We start from the raw sequence: 14,112 nt of genomic DNA on the forward strand, positions 1-14,112 counted from the left end.
AGAAAATGTGTGGGGGAGAGGGGCAGCAAAAGAGGGAGAGGGAAAGATTCCCAAGAAGGCTCCACACTCAGCACAGAGCCAGATATAGGGCTTGAGCACACAACCATGAGCCAAAATTAAGAGTTGGTCACTTAACCAACTGAGCCACCCAGGCCCCCCTGTATCTTTTAAATAAAATTGATCAAACTGCTCTGCAGTCTACTTTCTCCTTAATGGATTTTCCCATGCCAATATATATTATTCTAATTCATGATTTTAAGTGGCTGAACTTTAAGTGGCTATACTTTAAGTTATTTAACCAATATTTTATTTTTAGTCATTAAGATTATTTCTAATTTTTCATTATTATATGTAACTTCAAGGATTATCCAGATATGTAACTGTTTATATATGTTTATGATTATTTCCTAGTATTTCTAGAAATAGAATTCCTTAGTCAAAAGACATGCACATTTTTAAACATTTCATTTATATCTCCAAATTTTCTCTCAGGAAGTTTACACCAGTTACTTTCTCACCACCAAGGTATGATGGGGCTATTTCTCTGAACCTTCACCAATCCTGGGCATTTGTCTTCTTTTGTAATCCTTTTCAGTTTGACAGATGAAAAACATCCCATTGTTTTAATTATTATAGTGTATTTTTACCTATCAAGGTAATAAATATGCATTTTTCCTTTCAAGTACCCCTGAATTTAACCACAAAATGAATGTTTCCCTTTTCTCCCATTCAACCATTCTTCTCCCAAATCCCTGAAAAATGATAGAAAAATCAGAGTAGAATCTGCCCAAATAATCAATGATCAGGCAAACTCAGTATCATTTCACCTGAACCAATAAAAAAGGTAGTGAAACAGATGGATAAAACAACACGTAAATCTATACATTATAACTTTGAATTGGGTAACAAGTCCATGCATAGAAACTTTTTCAACTAAAATGGGTATCAGTCACCTGAGTTATACTTCATACTGGCTAATATTAAAATCAGTTTGAGGGGCGCCTGAGTGGCTTGGTCGGGTAAGTGTCTGACTTAGGCTCAGGTCATGATCTCACAGTTTGTGGGTTTGAGCCCCACATTGGGTTCTGGGCTGACAGCTTAGAGCCTGGAGACTGCTTCAGATTCTGTGTCTCCCTCTCTCTCTTCCCCTCCCACCTCCCCCTCAAAAATAAACATTAAGAAAATAATAATAAAATAGAATCAGTTTGCGTTTCTTCTTGTGATGGGGACAAGTCCAAGATGGGCCAACCTGGCAGTCCATCCTTGACATTGAGTAGCTGGCTAATCCACTCAATACTACTCTCAGCTCTTGCTTAGCTTTCTTGTCCCTTGGCTTTATCTTTGTTTTGTGGTTGCCTCTACATGATCTCCTTTTCTCCAGCCATCAACAGCCTAATTTCCCATTGAAGAATTTACCCTTTCCCCATTCTCACTATAGTTTGGCTGGTATTGATCACAACCCTTCTCTGGACTTGAAGTCAGATACAGTAGCTCTGGGAGCTGCTGGCAGTCATCTGGGGCCACGAGGTAGACCTGGCCTGCAAGAGGAACAAACTAGAAGGAATGGAGTTGAGAAGTGGAGAGAGGCAGAGCTGGACCTGGTCTTATCTGTGAGCTCTGAATCAAGTCTCATGGAAAGCCAGATATATGAAACAGTAATTACCTACCTCTCCCCGCATTTTAAAATTTAGGTCAGCTTTCTCTTGCAGCAAAGCAAAAAATCCAGATTGAAACACTGGCTTTGGATGGATTCTGTAGTCTAATAGGAACTCAGCCCGAGCATTACAAATATCACACCCATTACTGCCACGAGTTCCGTTCATCATGACCTCCAGAGGTGATTAGTTTTAAGGCAGCTCCAGGGATATCTCAAGTTACATGTACTCTAAAGTCTCCTAGGATGCCTCGGACACACTCAGAAGCCTGTCTTCTCTATCTGTAGGATACGAGAGTGAAGAGGGAGGAAGAGGATGATTTGATACAATTTTGATTCCTGGGCTACAGGCATGGTCATATGGTCTTATGAAGACATGAGGATGTGAAAAGCTTGATGTCCTTGCTCTTCTCTTCTACACCAAAGACTGGTCTGAAATAACAGTCTTCTGGAGAAAAGCTAAGGGGATCATGGATGGGATGTCCCAGTGCTGGAAGACATCCTGGGTTCTGGAGTTTATCCGTAGGCTAACATTTCATAGTGAGGTTACAAAATTAGATTTTTAAAAACTAATGAAATCTAAATAATTCTTGATTTGCAAGTTTCACTATGCCAGGAAAAAGGAAGTTTAAATGCAACTTGAAAAATTTGCAAATCTAGTTTTGCATCAATTTTCCATAATACAATGTTAAAAAATGAAGAAGTGTTTGCCCCAAGTCATTGGTATGTATGTTCTGTATTCAGAAATTCTAAGTATGAGCAAGCAAAAACCAAGACAGTCTATAGAAGAAATCTCTAGTCACCAAAGTTGCTGCAAAATAAAATCTAGAATTATCACACTGTAATCATCATCACAGTAGAGTTTCCTAGGGTCATAATGTAATTTGCAAGAAGGCTCTTCCCTAATCTAACTCAGACCAAGTTCTTGAAAGTCTCTGGGAAACACAACAAATCTTGCTGTATTTTCTGTGTGTGTATGTGTGTGTGTAGTGTGCACACGTGCACGCATATGTGTAAAAATATATGTATGTATAACCTTGTGATTGGTTCCTTTTGCAGTGAGGAGGGAAAGAAACTGTCTTTCCAATTCTACCTTCCTCTGCTGCTCATAGTGCTCTTAAAAATAAAAACATCAGCTTCAATATTCCATGAGGCATAAGTCAAGTTCAGTCCACTTGGGTTATATTTGAATAGGACTTATTTCACACAGCTCGGTTTTCATTGTGAAAGAAAAAATAGAGAAAAAGGAGTTGAGAAAAGAGAGAAGAGGGGAGAGAGCATATGATACTGCACATTAGGAAGTGGAATAATGATAGAAGATGCCCCAAGAAAGCCTCAGAATGAAACCAACAAACTTGAAACTGATGGTATATAAACGTATTTTTTTAGATTTAAGAGAACACATCCAAACAGATCATCCTTTTATTTTTATTTGATTTGATTTGATTTTTGAGAGAGAGAGAGCATGCAAGCATGGAGAGGGGTGGAGGGAGAGAGAAGGAATCTTAAGCAGGCTCCACAACCAGCATGAGATTATGACCTGAGCCGAAATCAAGAGTCAGATGCTTAACTGACTGAGCCACCTAGGCACCCCTTTTTTCTTTCTCTCTCTCTCTCTTTCTCTTTCTCTCTCTCTTTCTTTCCTTCCTTCTTTCTTTCCACCTTTCCTCCTTTTCTCCTTCCTTCCTTTCTCTCTCTCTCTCTCTCTCTCCGTCTTCTAGAAAGTGTGTGGGTTAGCCTTTTACAGAGAAGGAAATTATGTCCAATCTTCCTTGGTCCAGTGCCTACTGAGGGCGTATACAGGATCCCAAATCCTCTTTACTCCTACTTGAGATCATTGAAGTTCTGTTTGCTTTAAGCTTCTGATTTTTTTTCATTCATTCATCATGTTACTGGCAAAGCACTTTTTGGTACTGATGGCATTCTAAGGTTAAGTAGACATGGGGTCTTGATCTCAAGGAGCTAACAATAGAGCAGGGAAAGTGAGACAGAGATAGAAAATGGTCTTTTCCAGGTGGAAAATACTATCTTGTGATACTAAGAAGGCTTCCATTTAAGAGATCAGGGAAGTTTTATGGAGGGGTTATTTGAGTGGTCTTTCAACAGGGAGATATAGAAAAAGACATTCCAAGAAGTGAGGCCCCTTTTCCCCTTGTTCCAGTTCTTACATGCAGAGAAGAATCAGAGATCCTCCCCCCCACCCCAACCGGCACCAACCTTATCAGAGTTTTTGGGAAGCACCTCAGTGCCCCACGGGGGAAGCAGATTGAAGGGTTAAAAAGAAACAGAATTTGAGAGGATAAACATCTAGGTGGAGAGAGGGATGGGTGGAGTTTGAGCTTACCTTCGTTTTGCTTATTTGTGCACTTTCATTATGGAATGCACTTTTGTAATGAGAAAAAATAAAAACAATTTAAAAACAACAGCCTCACTCTCCCCAAAAAGGAAGAGAAAAGGAATGAGAAGAGAATCCACATCTTTTCCACATTTAATGGTATTTTGGGTCCTCTTGCCCCCCCCCCCATGATCATGGGTCTTTAGTATTGCCAGAGTTTTGTTCTGCTTAGAAACCCAGCCTATATGCCTCAACAAGAGCTGTACCATGTTTAAGAGCTGCCCCCAAAGAGTATGTCATGGCAAAATCATTGGCTTTAATAATACGAGATGCAATGAAATAAAATTTCTAAGATAGCTTAGGCCCTTTGAGCCAGAGGTCACTAACCTTCTCTAAAAGAGAAGTTACTTTCATTTTCTGCAAATCATGAATTCTGACCATGAAAGCCTTAAGGAAAGAGTGGGGACAGAAGAGAGCTGAGGGTCACCACTATTGACTCCATCTCCTGCCTGCTTGCCAGGAAGCCTGGTTAAAAATTTGGGAGAAGGAAAGGGGGTGCAAGCCGAGCTGAGACTAGGTAGTGGCATGTGGTCTGAAGGCTGTATGGTATAAGCTTAAGATTTGCTACTAGCGTGTCACTAATGCATGCCACACGGTGATGCCCTCCGCTCTCAGAGCTGCCCGGTAGAACCAGAAGTGGCCAGAGTCTCCCACCAAGCCTCCTCCTGCAGGGGTGCCTTGTCCATTCACCCCAGGGTACTGGTCACATACAACCTCCTATGTGTATCACAACATAGCACATATACAGAGAGCATTCATTGAGATATAATTTCAATATGTACTGTTACACCAAAATTGACTAGTCTGGAACTGCTGTCTTATGGGAAGTGATATGAAAACAACTACAGCAGGCATTCACAGAGCTGTCTCTTTGTTCCAGGTCCTAGGATGCTTGATGCATTAATTCCCTGGTGGCGATCATCAGCCTTTACCTGCTCAGCATCCAGGCCCTCTTGCTGGATAATAGCACCTACATCTTCTGTGGGAACTGTCTTTCCCCACTGCATGCAGGCCTGTGGGCACGACAATGAAGGCACCTTGTTCTCCACCTATGAGGTAGACAGCACATGGCCCGGCCAAAGCCAGGCTGACTTCTCTTCCTATAATTTCAGTGTTAAGCAGAGAGACCCAAGAATGGAAAGTAACCTGAGCTGATATATCCAGTTGTGAATATCCCAGAGAAGGGAGCTGCTTATCTTTCTGCTCTCTAGATCCCGTTAGGTGCCCTGGTCCTCATACTTTTCAAGACCAAGTAATATACTTTTTGTTCAGTTATGTTAGCTAATCCATATTCTTCCACTAAGTTTCTTCTGCTCTTCCCAAAGTTAGACCTTAAGTCTATCTCTGTTGTTTGCAACAACAACAAAATCCAAAGGTATAAGCTAACCTTCTTAAGAACCTCATTCTGTGTCATTTTTATCCCTATTTTAAGATAAGGTAAATGAACTTGAGAGATGTTAAAAAATTTGCCCAAGGTCAAACAGCTAGTGAGTGGCACTCACAATCAGAATTTTAAACCAAGTCCATCTGACAAGGAGGCATGAGAAGAATGCAGATTTTGTCATGAGGGCAAACTTAACTCAACTCCCCACTTCCCCACTCTCTGCATAGAACCCTGGATGTATCAGTGTCTCTGAACTGCAGTAATTCCCTCTAAATTAAAATCATGGGAAAAATAATACTCATTTAACAGAGTTGTTGAGGATTGATGGAAATATATACATGAAAGCAGCAGTCTGGAGTATGTGCTTAATACACATTAATATCCTTTCCCTAAATATGAAATTTATTATCTCTGCAGCGTTAATTCAATAAACAAATTGATGCCTTGTTTAGCCCAAAGATTATTGCTTCCGAGTTGACCCAAGTACAATCTCTCTCTCCCTCCTACTCTCTCTCTCTCTCTCTCTCACACACACACACACACACACACACACACACACACACACACACACAGTTTTGTTTATGGGGTTTCCCCTCATATCTCTATCCTCCATCTGTGTCCTGAGGTCTTTTCTGTGGAAGGCCTATCGGAAAATGCATATGCCCTTAAGAAAAGGATCAGAGGGGGTACATAAATAGGCAAACAATCTAAATCTTCCAACCAACATGCTTTTGGAGAAGGGAGACAGCAAAACTTTTCATTCCTCTTAAGGATGATAAAAATGAGGCACAGAGACACTAAATGTCTATCTTCAGGTTACACAGCAAACCAAAGGCTAAGAAGGGACACAGAAATTCTACACTAAGCCATTTGGTCTAAAAATACCAGAGCCTGGAAGAGGAAAAGCAGGTTTTTGTGGCCTGGGTGGCCAGTCGGTTAAGCGTCCAACTCTTGATTTCAGCTCAGGTCATGATCTCTCGTTTCGAGAGTTCAAGTCCTACATCAGGCTCTGTCTGTGCTGACAGCTCAGAGCCTGGAGCCTGCTTCAGACTCTGTCTCCCTCTCTCTCCCCCTCCATGGCTCTCTCTTTCGCTCAAAAAGAAATAAACATTAAAAAAAATTTTTTTAAAGAAAGAGCAGGTTTTCTAAGTTGCTAGTTTTCTTTCTGCCCCGATCTCTTCCCTCCTCTCCCCACTTCCCTTCCCAATTCAATCAAAACAGGTCCATCACTTAGAACAACTACAATAGGACACATGGGTGGTTCAGTGGGTTAAGCATCTGACTCTGGCTTAGGTCACGATCTCACGGTTCATGGATTCAAGCCCCACATGGATTCAACCACGTCAGGCTCTGTGCGAGCCACCTGCAGCCTGCCTTAGGTTCTGTGTCTCCCTCTCTCTCTGCCCCTCCCCCGCCGTCTCTGCCTCTTCAAAAGTAAATAAACATTAAACATTTTTTAAAATTAAACATCTACTTTAGGCACATTTCTAAGAACGTTTCCCCAGATCCCTGTCCATTCTATACCTTGTCTTTCTCTTCAGCACTGTGACATACTCCAAATGATCTTATAATTCTTTTAATGGGGGAAAAGCCCCCAAAATGTGTTGCCTATGCTGTAAAAATCAAAGTTCATTTAAAATACACAGATAAGGGCAAAGTGTTAGTTGTACTGAGGTTTCTGACGCTCCTTCTAGGACTGAGGCTGTGAAAAACACAACTAAAAGACCTAATCAGTCAGTCAGTTAACAGATACTGTTAAACAGCCCACCATAAGCAAGGAGCTTACCCAAATAGACATTAGCTCATAACAAGAGTGAAAGGAAACCCATACAGCTTGACCTTATTCAACATAATTGTGACTCTCATGATTTTTCTGGTTTCCAGGGATGTGATAATATGTAGAATTTTTCTTCTTTACATTCATTTCTTTCGATTGTGAAGGTTTTAAGGATTGTTTGTTATTGAAATGGCTATATACAACAGCAAGTGAATTTTTAAAACCTAAAAATCATCTGTAATACATCATTTTAGCACAGAAACCTGCATGTGAATATTTTGTCTTCCAGGTGCACAAGCATTACTTAAAGTTACAAACATGGTATACTTGCTATTTTGTTGTCCATTTAATCATAAATCTTTTCCATGTTTCTTTATTCATGTCTCTGGGTTTAAGCTTTTGTTATGAATGCAAAATATTCCATTGCATTGATGTACCACACATTTTTTCACTATTCCTCTAATGTTAGACATTTCAGCTATTTCTATTTTTTTCCTTTTAAAGCTAACACAGTAGAAGATATCTTTCATGCATTTGGAATTTTAAAGATCTTTTGTTGGGAAACATTCCAGGATATAGTTCTTCTAGGACTTTTTCTTTACACAGTCATGTTGCATTCCTCCCAGATTTTACCTATGGCACTCGAAATAGCATTATGTTGTTTTTTAAATTTGTTTGTAATTAGCAAAAAGTAAAACAGTATCACAGTGTTATAATTTGCACTTTTGATTGCTGTTGAAATCAACATATATCTGTGTGCTTGCTCCTTTACTTCTCATGTGAGTGAATTTCTTTTTATGAACCCTGAATTTATCCACGGAGGTTTTTTCCCCCCAGTCAGGTTTATGGAGGTATAATGGACCTTTTTTAGTGTAGAATCCTGGCTTTTAACAAATATATGCTGTTATAAAGTAGTTCTTTCATCCCTGAACTTTCTGTGTCCCCTGTGTCGTCAGCGTCTCCCTTATACCTTCAGCTCCTGGCAATTGCTAATCTTTTTTTTCTCTCTATAGTTTTGTCTTTTCCAGAATGTCAGGTAAATGGAATCATAGTGTACAGTGGTTTTTTTTTTTTTTAATTCTGAAGAATTTTGGGGGCAGTATTCAAAATACTTTATTAAAGGTTTGGTTCAATGTAAAAGAGAAATAGGAGGAAAAGAAGTTGTAATTCTCCCTCAGGTTCTTGTATCACCACACCTGGGGTAAAGAGCCTTTTAGAAATGAGCCTTCAAAAAGCCCAAGTCAGTGCTTGGCTCTTCCTGCTTCTCCCTTCTCAACACCCCACCTCTCTCTCTCTCTTTCTCTCTCTCTTTCCCTCTGTGTATGTAAGCAGGGGAGAGGGGCAGAGGGAGAGGGAGGGAGGGGGAGAGAGAGAGAGAGAGAGAGAGAGAGAGAGAGAGAGAGAGAGAGAGAGAGAATCTTAAGCAGGCTCTATGCTCAGCACTGGGCCTGATGCAGGGCTCAATCCCATGACCCTGGAATCAAGACCTGAGCCAAGGGGAGCCTGAGTGGCTAGTCGGTTAAGTGTCCAGCTTCAGCTCAGGTCATGATCTCACGGTTCGTGGGTTCAGGCCCCACGTTGGGCTCTGTGCTGACAGCTAGCTCAGAGCCTGGAGCCTGCTTCGGATTCTGTGTCTCCCTTTCTCTCTGACCTTCCTCTGCTCACACTGTCTCTCAAAAAAAATTTTTTTTTAATTAATAAAAAAAAGACCTGAGCCAAAATTCAGAGTTGGATCCTCAACTGATTGAGTCACCCAGGCATCCCTAAGGACATCAGCTTTTAATGTATAATACATAATGCAAACACTTCCCCCACTCTATTCATTTTTTTGGTCAAATTTTAAATTTAAATTTGAATGAACAGTTCCCTCCCCATGGTTTCTTTATTGATTCAAAATAAATCATAGATATAAAATATATTGAATTCCATTTTTTTTGCTAGCTGTTCTAGAATTTGACTTTTTAATGTTTAATTTGGATTCAACTTTAGTTTTGGCCAGTGTTTGCAGTAGGGCAAAGACTTTATTACAGATGCATATGTATATTTAAGGCAAAGACTTTAAAACTTCCTCAGATATGACCCACAGTAAGAAACACATTTTGCATCCTGACTCAGCACGCACAAATAAGATACACACAGAGATAAAACTGAGACACAGGTTTTGGGAGACAAAGCTTCCCCTCACTGCAGGGGGTATACTCTCATATTTTCTAGTCTATTCTATTTGGTCTTCTTTTTAAAATGCTGGCCATGACCCACCAAACTGATCTCATGACCCACTGATGAGTCTGAAAAAGTATAAAATAGGATTTTATTAATGCATCATATTCCTATTAAGTATTTGCACCCTATGCTTGGGTGACACCTGAAGATGAAGGGATATACGTGGGTTAAATTGGGTCAAATGGACCTTCTCTTTCAGGCTCCTGTTGAAGCAAATTGCCCCTTTTCATAGACTAGATAATCAGTGGTCATAGTAGAGAGGGGCATGCTTTTGCTCTTCCCAATTTAGTCATCTGGTGGACTGGCAGCCTTCACGGGGTTGGCCTGGCCTGGCCTGTGAGGTGGGTCAGCTCTGAGGCGGCCTGTTGGGAGCGGGTCTTTTGGGTTTGAGGTAGCAGATGCCGCCGTGAGCCGTCTTTCCTGTGGAATTAGTCGAAAGCAGCTCCAGTTCATCTGAGAGAGCGGAGAGCAGGCAAGGTGAAGCACGCCTGCGCCCTGGCTTGGCCAAGTGAACGCTGGGGAGAGCCTGTGCGTGGCCCATGCTGGGTGAGTGAAGGCGTTGTCTCAAGAGGTCAGGTGGACTCCATGAGGAGACAAAAAAGTGTTGGTGTGTGGTTGTGCACAGACCGGAAAAACAATGACTAAAGGGTAGGATGGAGGTTGTTATAACTATCTTGGGTTGTTTAGAGAGAGGCATCAGCAAAGGGCTTGTCTAGGTTGGAGCCTGAGAATGCAGAGACAAATAGTCCTGTGTAGCCGTGTGGGAGAGCTATGGCCGTTCTGTAGTCAGGAAATACCTCCCAGCCACTCGTTCCGTGGCCCTGGCGTGTAAGGTTTTGTGATCCATATTCGGTAGCTGGTATTATCTTTAAACAGCATCTTAATTCTCTCACCTATTTATTAGGTGAATGACTGAGCCTGGCTGAAGGTTTCAGAAGACACAGTACTTTCATACCTATTCCTCAAGGAGATCATAACTATTTCTCTATTTAACCAAAATTAAAGAGCATAAGGCAGCATTGATTGGTGAATCTCTGGTTCTAGTTTGGTAGATGATGCTTAATAGTATATTTAAAATTCTAACTTCTCATGCCCAGAGTTTTGAGGCCTTGCCTAATCTCCTTGAGCACCTTAGGTATTGCTGTGTAGTTTCTGCCTCCTACCTGCTTTACAGCACTTATGAATATTCATGAGATAATACTAGAATAGGAGCTTTGGAAGAATGTCCCACACAAGGTTTGCCTGCCAGGCTGCAATAGTACTTGTAGAGAGCTTACCCTGGTGCTTGAATTTTCAGGGAAACTAAGTTTTTAGGATTTCTTTTAAGCTTGGGAGGAGTTCAAACCATTCGGGAGTTTGGCCTGAGAAGGATAATGCTTTATAAGTCTTAGGTGATCTTATTGTTGCTTTCCCCTTCTTTAGAGTGACTATTGCATTCCTAACTCCTGTACTTTCTATGTTCGTGCTCCTTGCAGTCAGTGACTGGCGGATTTACACAGTGACCCTGGTTAGTACTAACAGGCATGAAGTCTATGAATCTACAGGGACCCATGGCTTTCACCCTATAGCCATGTGTGCTGTGTGCCTTTGCACACATCTCTTCTTCCCCTTGCCCTGGAATATAAATCAGAACATTTCATTTAGTGAGAAAACCTATTGTGAGAAAGATGCTTGCTCCCTCCCTCCTCTGAAATATCACCTTCATCCTGAGCCTCTTTAAGCATCTGGATCCCGGCCATCTGTCTTTGCATGTAGCTTCTGGACAGTCACAACAATGATACACCCTGCCCTACAGCAGCACCTTATTTGAGAAGCTTAGTTTAATTATCAGTTCAGCTGGAAAATTGTCATCCTAATCCACTGAAATGATGGATTGCAAATTTTGTTCATTAGGGTTACCTGGGAGCTTTAAAAAATTCCACTGTTTAGGCTGTATCCCAGATCAGGTAAGTCAGAACCTCTGGAGATGGGACCCAGGCATCCGTATTTTTTTAAGCTCTCCAGGTGTTTCAACATGCATTCAGAATTGATAACCACTGAATAGTATTGCAGGGATTCAGCAGTTCAGCCTTCTGTTTATCTTTTATTTTAGCAAGATTTTGCCTTTCCTTTGAAAGGAATCTTTTTTTGTGTGGTTGTTATATTTCTTAAAGTTTATTTATTTTTGAGAGAGAGGAGGGGGAGGGGCAGAGAGAGAGGGAGAGAGAGAATCCCAAGCTGCACTGTCAGCATGGAGCCCGTTGTGGGGCTCGAACTCACAAACTGAGATCATGACCTGAGCTGAAAACAAGAGTTGGACGCTTAACCAACTGAGCCACTTAAGTGCCCTGAAAGGAATATTTACAACAATAAAAACACTAAGTAGTTGATCACAGTGCTAAACCAATAAGAAAGCTTTTGGGGGTGGGGTGGGGGGTGGAGAGGAACGAGATGGGTTGGCTAGCAAGGAAAAGGACTTCATACACAAAGTATTTTGCTATGGAATTGTAGTCATTCGATTCTAAAACAAGATGCAGTCCCCTAGACGTCGGTTGGCCCTTCCCTTTGCCACCTGGAAGGAATGGACTTGACCATCCTTTTGTTAAAAATCTCCAGGAGAAGGAGTGTGCTGCATCCGCGTACAAGCGTATCTGTGCCTATTTCCTCTGCGGGCTGGGTACTTAGCTTGTAGGCAAGCACTAGCGCCCTCTGCTGGAATAAAGTAGATTTCTCTCCTCGCGTAACCATTGTTTCTTCATGCTGAGGTAATGGATTCATTTCCTTGAGCTCAACAGAAAGGACGCGGTTTCGACAAGGACTTCCTGGCATTCATTCCTCTGACATTTGGCATGCCACTGATTTGCCTGGGGACGTTATTTCTTTTATTGTAGGAAAGGAACACAAAGCAATTTGGATGAAGGTGCTGGGAAACTGAGCCCGGCTCCTTCTCGGATAGGTTTTGGAGCATTTGTGATGCTTGGTATCAGCACCAATGGGGTATTGTGTGGTGATGGAGACACAGAGACTAGAGTGTAGAGAGTAGTGCATTTAAAGGGAGACGAAATAACAATTCCAAGAAACCCAAAGATGTCATAACAATTCCAAGAAACCCAAAGATGTCAGAAGGGAAAATGCTTCTCAATCATAAGCAATTTAAAGATGTGATTTTTTTTTAAGGCAGCAATCAAAACCTATAACCTTGTCATTTGGGAGATGTATTCACCCAAAGGAAGACTTGATGGTACTCACCGGTTAGGGCTTCAAAGGGCATCTTCTCGATACGTAATAAATGCTGGCTCTCCACCATCAGTCGGTCCTCAGTATGCAGGTGCTGCTGCTATGGCTGCGCACTCCACTTCCCGCTGGACCACCCACCGGAGGTTAGCGTCGGGAGTCTCCAAGGTACAGCCTTTTTTCCCCCTTGCTCCTTCGCTGCAATTCTCTCTCAGGGTACAGGGATTAACAGTCGAGGCAACGAGCTCCTGGGTGTCTCTCTCTCTCGCTGCTCGTCCTCACCGCTGCATCTCAGCTGAGGTTGGAGAAGTCGGTGCAGCAGAGCTGGATGCTGGCTCGTCACGGTTGCTATGGTGACCAAGACCAGTATACTTGACGGTGGCTGGGGAAGGCAGTGGAGAAGAGGTAACAGTTGACTGATGACGTGCTAGTCTCCTGGGATCTGTTGAGCCACAAGAGAGCTAAGAGAAGTGGAGTACCTGGATGATAGAATATCTGCTCCTTAGCTTCAACCCCAAACCAAAACCAAACCCTCCTTCCTTCGGGATTTTTCCCCCTTCTTTCCCCCCTCCCCCATCCCTATCTCAACACACACTCTTAGCATTTTAAGGCTGGAAAATTCCAGTGCTGTTTTGATGACCCTTGCCCTAGGGAATCCCTCACGGCTCCCTGAGGGAAGGGTGCAGTTGCAAGAGGCCTCTTAAGGGCTCAGGACTACACCCCTCTCCTTTTTCTGAGAAGGGCTCCTGCTCCTGGAGTCTTAGAATCATCTTTCACGCTTCTAAATGACACCTCTGGATTGTCATGGCCCACAGAACTTGAAAGAAATCTCTGCCAAGCACCAAAAGATGGAGGACAGGATAGATATGAATAAATTTCTATCAAGATTTGCTTATTATAATTATAGCATTATAATCAGAGAAGAAAGAAGCCTTAAAGATTATTTCATCTTCAAGGATCATTGGCTTCAGTATGATATCCATCTTAGGTCAGCTATACGGTCAAAAGTAGATTTGACTCCAGCTGGAACTCTCAGAAGAGGGCTGACCCTTGCCTGAACACTTTGAGAAGGGGTCCTTGCTTGTTCAAAGGGTATCCCTTAGTCACAGCATTGTCTACCTCATTAATTCGTGTTCCCCTCATTTCCACAGTCATTAGTATGAAGAGTGGAACTGACGGGATCCAGATTGTAGCGCAGAGGTGGTCCCTGCTTGTCCCCCTGAGTCCCTCATTCATCACTCAACTCTGCATCTGTGTCTGTTTCCCCTACAGATTTGCAGGTGTTTTGCTCTAGCTCTAGAATAGAGAGGGAATACATTTTACTGAGCTCTGACAATGTTCCTGGGCTTTTCATGGGTTATTTCATTTAATCCTCCTGTCAACTTGTGAGATTTTACATCACTGTTTTATAAATTAAGAACATAAAAACACTGGGGTGCCTGGGTAGCTCAGTTGGTTAAGCAGCC

At 42.1% G+C, this 14,112-nt stretch overlaps 1 protein-coding gene across 1 annotated transcript in view; it reads right to left on the bottom strand.

The window, feature by feature from the left end:
* MICAL3 (microtubule associated monooxygenase, calponin and LIM domain containing 3) overlaps nucleotides 1-13,127 on the bottom strand; it is a 215,421-nt gene extending 202,294 nt beyond the window's left edge. Inside the window, exon 1 of the mRNA XM_029953118.1 lies at nucleotides 12,662-13,127. The gene's annotated coding sequence lies outside the window, so the exon portion shown is untranslated. The remainder of the gene's footprint in view (nucleotides 1-12,661) is intronic.
* Between the last annotated feature and the right edge of the window lie 985 nt (nucleotides 13,128-14,112).

Source organism: Suricata suricatta, chromosome 10, assembly GCF_006229205.1.
Source record: "Suricata suricatta isolate VVHF042 chromosome 10, meerkat_22Aug2017_6uvM2_HiC, whole genome shotgun sequence".
Taxonomy (NCBI): domain Eukaryota; kingdom Metazoa; phylum Chordata; class Mammalia; order Carnivora; family Herpestidae; genus Suricata; species Suricata suricatta.